The sequence below is a fragment of the Lygodium microphyllum genome, chromosome 25 (genome assembly GCF_053477565.2).
Source record: "Lygodium microphyllum isolate KBCC chromosome 25, Lygodium_microphyllum_v1.1.10, whole genome shotgun sequence".
In the NCBI taxonomy this organism is placed as follows: Eukaryota; Viridiplantae; Streptophyta; class Polypodiopsida; order Schizaeales; family Lygodiaceae; genus Lygodium; species Lygodium microphyllum.
The window spans coordinates 83,446,652-83,455,936 of record NC_141159.1 but is presented as its reverse complement, the minus strand read 5'-3'; the positions used below and the strand labels follow the sequence as shown (position 1 = coordinate 83,455,936).

The 9,285-nt window shown below is 40.1% G+C and overlaps 1 pseudogene; it reads right to left on the bottom strand.

The window, feature by feature from the left end:
- Positions 1 to 251: 251 nt before the first annotated feature.
- LOC148014440 (3-hydroxyisobutyryl-CoA hydrolase 1-like) lies at positions 252 to 6,715 on the bottom strand (annotated as a pseudogene).
- Between the last annotated feature and the right edge of the window lie 2,570 nt (positions 6,716 to 9,285).

Here is a 9,285-nt window from a genome sequence, read left to right as displayed (position 1 = left end):
GTTAGATGAATTGGACCATCTGCAGAACCTGCCTGGCAATCTCTGAGTCCTTCCTCTTTCATGTCATATATTTTTTAGCTTTTTCCCTCTGTTGCTTTTTTTGGTCTGGTTCCCCCTTTGCTTTTTGATCCTTGTCCACTAATATGGCCCTTACACCCTCAGACATTCACGTAAGGTTTTTTTTTATCAACCATTCCGAATCGAGCATAAGGTTATTTTGAGGCTCAAAGGTGATGCCTTTTTTAGGTCCTCTAAGGTTTTGTTGCACCATCCAAGCGAGCACCAGTCAAACCTGCATACTCTCCTAAGTACCCAGGTAAGCATGAAAGAAAATATGAGACTCCAACGTCTGGGTGCAGCCCAAGTGCAGTCTCTGGCATAGAAAAGACAGTATTTTCAGTTGCAATATGAAGAGGCCCATGTATAGATATACCTGCCCCTCCACCCATGACTATCCCATCAAGTATAGCTACATGAGGTTTTGTGTATGTTCCTAGCATGTAATTAAGATTGTATTCAGTGTGAAAGAACTCTTTCCCTAACTTGTACTACCCTTCAATGCCAACATGGTAAGTCCTTGCGACATCACCACCTGCACAAAAAGCTCTTCCAGACCCCTTTATTAGGATCAAAGACACATCATCATCATTCTCCCATCGCTTGTAAAGCTCCTCTAGGTGGCCTACCATCCAAGAAGAAAGTGCATTTAATTGGCGTGGCCTATTCAATGTAACCACCTTTGTACGGTCATAGTTTCTCACAATGATCTCTTCTCTTGACTGTGTATCTGTAGCTACGGACAGACATTGGATGCGCGCCTCGCACGCAAGCACACACACATCTTTTTGGTGGATTCCACACCTCGTATGCACAGCAGTACGACATCCACCCCCTCTGATCCTGCGCATCCTCCGGATGGGCCAACCATCCATGATCATTATCGTCAAGATCCACGAACACATCAATCTCTTCATTGTATATTTCCAGTATATCAGCAAGATTATCTATCATATCATCTGTCTCTTGTACTGGAATTTCTTCTCGTTGCCCTTCTCTTGTAAATTCTTCTAATACATAATCCTCATGATCTCTTTTCTTGAGAATCTTGATTCTTTTCCCGGTAATCGGCACTCTAAGCACTGTCCCATCCAATTCTGTCAGCTCATATGTTGCATTATCAAAGATATGTCTGACTATGTAAGGCCCAAACCATCTTTTCACCATCTTCCGAAGAATCTGCAATAACTTCCTCATTTTCCGCATGGCTCTAGTGTGGCGCTCATCCTAAAATAATTTCTGCCCCTTTTGAAATAGCTGATATAAACAATCTGCTATGTGTGCAAAATGGGGTATCCAAATCATATAAAACACACATACTCCAATGAATCTCCGTACCTCTGAAGTGGTAAAACAATACTCCGTAATCCTACCTATAGCATCCACCTTCTTATCCACAGTCTTGTGTTTTGTGTCAACCCTGGCTTCATTATGATCCTCTGCATTACTCAAATCTTGCTGTAAATCAGCAATTCTGCACTCTGGCTGAAAATTCTCAGCCCTCTGCTCTATGGACTGCATAGGAACAGCCCTAAACTCTGGATGCTGAAATATTTCAGCAGCAGTAAACTCTATTGGTTGAAAGTTCTCAGCCCTCTGTATCTCTGTAAGCTGATCATAATCAGCCGAAAACTCTGTTTGCTAAATTTCTTCAGCACTCAATACTTTTTGCTGAGTCACCTCAGCCTCTGACTCTATTTGTGACACAAAATCTGCAATTTCATGAAACATGTCCAGGGATTGCACTAATACATTACTGTGACAACTCTGCATATCAGTTTTCAGCATATTTTCCATCTCTGTCATCGTATCTGCACAAATCATACTATCATACATCCCATCTATATGCTCATCATACTCTAAAATACCTGCATTTTTCAAAATTTTCTCCTTCTTGCATATGTACTGTCTGGCAGCTCTAGATAACTTAGAACTCTTCTGATAACTCATTGAACTGTTTGCTGAAATCCCAACAAAACTGGAGGAGAAAACACTACTGTGCCAAGAGGCGAGAACTCCAATCTCCTCTGCTCTGTACCACCATCGTCTCGCGAAACAGCAGTACCTAATGAAAATCGGAATCCCTCATAGTGGCCAAAGGTGCATCTCTAAGAGTATCCCTATTTCTAACATGGTTCACACACACAGTCATAAACCAAACTGCTCTCATACTATCTTTACTGCGAATCCGTGCATAAGTAGATCCATCATCCATTACTTTTGTTTCCATGTGCATCTCTGTGATGAATGGCTGTCCAAGAATTATGGGATAAGAGCATGAATCCTGCATAAAGAAATGGAAATCCTCCTCTACATCTCCAATAGAAACCGTGACACTGGGACAGGCAGCATACAAATCACCTGCAGTGTTGTTTGCGGCTCTCATATGCCACCCATACTCTACATCCATAGGCCACCTATTACTTTCATAAACTCCACGAACTATGAGATTAATCTCTGAACCATGATCTACCAAAGCAACATAAGGCACTTGTTTCTCTCCAATTTTTACCATCATCTCTGTAGTTGCCCTAGCCCAATGACTCCGTGAAAAGTGACTACGCGGTATTAAGACAGGCTCATCAGTTTCAGCATAATGCATAGGTTGAACCCTCTTCTCTATCTGTGGAAAAACAGAAGCATTCTCAACCATAACCTCATCCTCATCCTCATCCAACTCCCCAATCAAAACTCCCTGTGTATGAGTAGTAGGCAATGCATGTCTTTTCCTCTTCAGGACTTCTTAGAACTGATCTTGAAACTCTCTTTTCGAGATGCCCAAAACCTCAGAAATAGTAAAAGTCACCTCACTACCAAGTATCTTGTCATTAAAGATTTTCTTCATGTCCGTAGATGTCTCAATATCGGACATCAATCTAAACCCTGGCTGCTTTCTCTCTCTAGGCTCTTGCCTCTTTTCTTTCTTCTGAGCATCTTCCATCTGTCGTTCTAGCCCTGGTCTCAAAGACGGTCCTGCAGTAGGTGGAGTAACAAACTCACCCCCTCTAGTCTTTTTAGCTGCATTTGGATTTTCTTCATCCCTCTTACGCTTCTCCTCAACAAGTACATCTGCTCCCTGAGACTTAGCCAAGTAGGCATAAATAGTGTACCTATCAATAAGCGAATCCCAACCTCTCTCAGATCTGATGCTAGAGCCTGCACTAGTCAAAATAGTTTGCTAAATTTTACCCTTGTTTGCCGTCTCCATAGCATAAGTCCATAATGCTGACTGATTCTCTGATCCTTTCTCAATCTGAACTCCATATGCAAAAGCATCTCCTCTAGTTGCCACATAAGAAGTACACGCAGCCATGTCATCCACTAATTTCTTCACTCCGTCTTTCCCAAAATTGGTAGCAAGTGGAGCTCCTGTTTCAGTCAACCAGATCTTACCATCTTGTTCCAAAAATACCAAATTCTTCCTCCTTGCATCCTGAAAAGATTCACAATCCCTGCAATGTTGATGGTCCGTACTATCACACCAAATACATCTTCGATCTCTCCTAGGTGCACAAGGAGCACTCCTAGGTGCAGTAGGAGCACTAGAAGAAATAGTAGGCGCAGTCGAAGCAAACTGCTCTTTCAAATTTTCCACCAATTCTGCTTTAACTGACTCTAGTGTCAAATCCGTTATGCCTTTGATTATGTCATCAAGAGAGGAAGGCACCGATGGAGCGGATGGTTTTTGAGCAGACTGGCATCGATCGTGGAACAGGAGGAACAGGAGGAGTAGAAACAGTAGGCACTGGCATAGGCCAAGAAATTGGCTGAGGAAGAGAAGAGGTAATAGGGATAGAAGTAGGCATAGGAGCAGAAGACGGCATCGGTGTCATAGATCCATTCTGTAGGCGGGTCTTCCATATCCTTCTCTTGGTCAAAGTCGCGACTGCATCCTGGGCATCTTGCCAATCTGTTTTAAGACCCATAGACTTCGTGCGATCCTTAAGAAGCTCTCCTAATTCTTCTTGAAGAGCAGGATCTGCAACTTGCAAGAAAAGCTCAACTTTCTCAACATCCAATGCTCTTTGTTCAATGGCATCAAGCTGACTATACCTCTCTTCAAATTCTCGAATCAACTCTGAAGCAGCTAATTGTTTGGCATGTAGACCCACTCTCGAAATGACCACCGTGTAGCCATCCCAAAGTCCTCAAGGAAATACTCTTCTTTCAGGGCCTTCTTAAAATCTTGCCAATGCGAATTTTGAATAAAAAGATCAGTCACTTTCGCCCTCAAGGCGGGTGTAACAAGATGAAGGAAATACTTACTCATAAGTCCAGCTTTGGAACTCCAAAAAACCCCATCTTGATCTCATATGTCTTCAAATATGCTGAAACATTACGGCCATCAAATAGCTTCTTCTCATTCTCAACTGCTTCAATCGCCTTAGTTGCGCTAATTGCATTCTCCTGCTCCGAATATAGTTGCATTTGCTGAGACAACTGTTGTTGATGCAATTGTTGCTGCTGCTGCATATACAATTGTGTCTGCTGATTTTGAAACTGCATATACATAGACATATTCTGCAAAATCTGCTTTAGATCATCTGTTGAAGTACTTGACGCAGCAGTCAATGATGGAGCTGAAGTAGAGGACACAGCAGGAATTGTAGAAGAGGCTGAAATGGATGCTGAAGTATCTCCCATCCTGAAATTTATGCGACGCTTTCACGTCGGGTTCACCAAACATGTCAAAGGGTTTTTGAAAGCAAAGTTGCGACCACAGAGGACTTTAAATAATTTCAGGATAGAAGGTCAATAGTGACGGCCTTCACAAAGGATCATATTTGCATTCCAACAACTCTTCAGATGACTCACATAGTTTTTGAGAATTCTGAACCCAATCTTCATGTCCAGAAGAACACTTGTATTCAGTCCTTCAAATGTAATAGACATGCCCTTAACCTTCTCTTCACTCTCCTGTGGTAGAACTCTGTTATTGGCCATTGCTTTCAAGAGAGCCAGTGGGCTGATTCAGCAGAGAAGTTCTGAATAATATATTTATGCTTCATCTCATGACTAACTTGTATCTAGTCATCATCAGTTGCAAAGAAGAACCCATGAATTGATAAAAAATATCAGGAATTTTATCATCTTGTGGAGTGGTCTAATGCCTTTACTCTTCAACCTCCAAAGACAGACTAGTCATTAAAGCATGTCAATTCCTGTCGCTATTAGAGAACCTTAAGCTGATTGATCACTTCATCATGTGCTTGTGAAAGAGATCATAAGGTCTGGGATTGATGGAGTATTTCTATCGGAACACGGAGTACAAGAAGTTGTTTGAATGGTGAAAGTTTCTAACTTTAAATGTCTTTTTGCTGTGGCAGTTTGTGACATAAGAATGCCCTACACCAGATTCGTAAGGGAATCAAGAAATCTGAAGCTGAGATGCGACGTTGTTTTAAGAACAATGGTAAAGAGTTTGGATAGGTTGCTTTTGTGTTCAGACTTCAGTGATTTAAGCACGGAGAAGATCAGTCGGTGATGTCGCACAGATAAGGAACTGGAGTTCAGAAACGAAGGCGTCCATCATCTTGCGACATTTTCATGTTTTGACCTGCATCATTTCTGACTTTAGCTCGTTGCAACAATGTCGTCTCTGTCTTCTCTTAAGTTGTCATAGTGGCCTTTTTTATTGCAGGTTGGCCTTACACGAACACCATTGCTTTTGATGTCCTCCGTCATTGTCTTCTTATCACCTTGCTTGTCACCACTTCTTTCTCCTACAGTGCTGGATGCGGTATAGCTATTTTACGATCCTTTCTTCCACCAATCTTTTTGCCTATCATGATCAGTGATCTATTCAGTCTGACTTTAGAGTTTGCCCCTTCTGGGTCCAATGTATTCACGCTTCTTCATCGTTCATCGTCACTTTCTGCCAATCTGCTACGTCGTCTTCGCCTCTTGTTTTTTTCACTGTTGCCACAATGTGTGGTTGTTGCTGCATAGACCGTGCTCGATTTATGCCCTCTTGATGAGAGATCATGCGCACCTGTAAAAACTCTCAATCCACTCAAGCCATTCATCACCGAACTGACAAAAGCAGACAGAATGGTGTTCTCTACAATTTTATTGGAAGGCTTTCTATTTGATACATCACTATGGCCAGTCCGTTCAGCAGGTACACGATTGTTGTATATGCTGTTGTCCAGATTGGAAAATCCTCCATATGCACTACCAGTTCCCAGAATAATAGTGTTGAACTGGTTGTAACTTCATGATCCAGAAGATAAGCAGGGATCACACCTTCCTGTCCACTATCCTCAACTTTTCTTTTGGGTGCGAGCCGTTCTCCTCAATTCTGCCTTATAAACTTCCATTTCTCTAACAAATGCCATGTCCGGATCATAAACAATAACATAAGATGGTTTCAGTATATCCAGAATACGTTGTTCACTTTCTAAAGCATAGAATTTGACAGGAAGATCGAGCCTTCCAGTTTCTGTATCAACTAGCAATTTCTTACTGTCGGTCAGCTTCTCTTCTATTTTCTTTTCCCTGATGGCCAGAGTTTTCTTCCTTAAGGCTTTTTCTGCATAGCGCCTCCCTTTGCCCAAATTCCCCCTTCTGCTTTTTGTTCTCCTTCTCCATTAAGCTCCTTTCCCCCCAAAAAGCCCTTTTCAAAAATAGTCATCCTTTTCCAAATAGCATCCGTCATTTTCCCTTTCCAAAAAAAACATAAAATGGCACAAAGAAAAGCAGCCCTTAGGAAAGCATACAAGCCTTCTTCATCATATCATAACTTACAATGACATATCATATGCTTTCAAATTGCCTCCAAACTTTGGAATTCTTTTCCTTGATCATCATAATACAAGCAAACAAAATCCCTTGTCACCTTCAAGCCAAGATAATGCAGTATTCCACGAGATTATGTCAAATATTTTATGTGCTTCCGCAAATAAACCGCACATGGCATACATAGCAACCAATGCACTGCCAACAATAGTATCTTTTTCTAGCCCCTCTTTACTATATTACCACACAGAATAAAGATGCAAACATAATGACTAAGTATGTACAAAATATCAACTCCCACACACAACTTTTGGGTGGATTTCACACCTCGGATGTGCAACAACACGACACCGTGTGGCCCTAGTGGACTTTTGACAGTTTTTTGGCAACATTTTTGGGTTTTGTCCATATTTTTGTACCTGAATTAATGTGATTGATCCAGCAGACTGTCAATTACTTCCAGATATCCAAGTTTTAGGTTCCCATAGACTTATTTTTCATAAATGTACATGGTATATCTACAAATTATATGCTAAATACAAAAGAACTTGTATAACTAAGGTAGATTTTGGATAATAATGCCTAAATTTTGTATGCAAATATCTCATACAATCTTCCAGTGAAACTCTTCTGTGTTTATAAGAATCCCATGATTTTTATCATGGACAGTAAACTCTTTGACAACGTTTAGCCTGAGTATGAGTAAGCAATGGAAAATTGTTGGAAGCGTGCATACCATGCAATGCGATTTGTTTTCCTTGAAAATAATTTTTAATTGAATGCATAGAATAATCTATATCAGGATTGTATTGATGACGCCAGGGCATTCCTAAGATAATGTCACTAGACTGCAAAGGTACAACTAAGAAATTTCTTCATTCAGTATAATCACCAATTTTAATTTCTAAATTATGCACCTCTTGTGTTCCATTATATCTCGTACCTAGGAATGCAACCTTGATGCGATAATGTGTAGAAACAGTTTGTAAATTCAATTCTTTGAATAATTTTGCAGAAATAAAATCATATATGCTCCCATCATCATGTAAATAGTCTTTTCTTTACCATGCACAAAACATTTCATTGTTAATAAGGAATGGGGAGTTGGCATACCTGGCAAAGTATCAGAAGTAGTACCAATGTCATCATCGTCTTTCGTAAAGTCCGGCATTTCCTCACGTTCTTCATCTTTGATTGCTTCCAGATAGTTGATATGGACGAATGGCTTTTTGGATTGGCAATTGGCTGCTAGATGTCCAAGTTGATGACATTTATAATAAGCTATGGGTTTTGCTTTAGATACATTATTGGTAATGGCAGGAAGTTTAGGAATGTTGGGATTTGACTGAAGAGATGGCTTAGGGTTTGGATTTGTGTTTCATGGTAAAGTAGGTGGTCGTGTCCAAGATTTACGGAATGAAGATGGAAGAAAACAACTTTGATTGAATCTTCAAAAATTTGAATTGAATTGTTTGGAACCAAAGCTACCATTAGTTGGAAATTGTTGTGGTCACTTATCTCGTCCGTGAATTTTGTCTTCAGTGTCATAGGCCAAGGATCTCAATGCTTCCCACTGCCACCGCTGCTTGCTCTACACATCAACTGAAGCATTCACAATTGTTAGAAAAATAATACAATTAAACCGACAAAAGTGAATACCTAGCAGTCTTCAGCTACAAAAATAAATTGGTTAGAAATCAATCCTAACCTTAATTTATTACGAGTGCGCACTCTAAACTCATAAACATTTATTAATTTAAATATGTATTTTGCGGAATCACCCACTTACACATTAAATTAACGAAATGCCCAAAAAAGATAGGCATCCCCATCGACTTTTTGCACAAAGAATCCACCTTGTGTATGAGCCCCGGTAATAAAATTTTACGGAATCCACCGCAAAACCTCACGGAATCCACCGTGGAATATGCCTCCTGGTGCATCATGAATAAAAATTCATTTTTCCACTCTTCACTTAGAAGGTTTCACACATCATTGTGGAGATATTGAGTACAAAATCAACAACTTCATGGTTGGGAAGACTTTAAGGCTTAAATGGCCTAGGTATTTGTATCTCTTATTGTTGCAAAGGAAAAGTTGGACAGAAAGTGGTACCAATTGGATCAAAGAAGCATGACAGTAAGAGAGACTATACCAATCATTTTTTAAACATAACAATGTATGTGGAGAGTATTAGTGATGATGCCAAGTTGCATAAATACATGTATCGTCTAGAGCCTAGCCTTTTAGTACATGTTATATTTTAGAAACCATCCACTCTCTTCCAAGAAATAGAATTAGTTGAAAGATATGCTCAAAAATATAGAAGATATGTTAATATTTAGCCATCATTTGGATAACCTAAAGTTTTCAATAGATAGGGTCACATTGGTAGAGACTTTGGAGGCCCTACCATATCATATGGCATTCATAATATCCCTACATATCCACCTTTCAATTTAACAAGGAAGCAAGGAAACTTTAAAATTG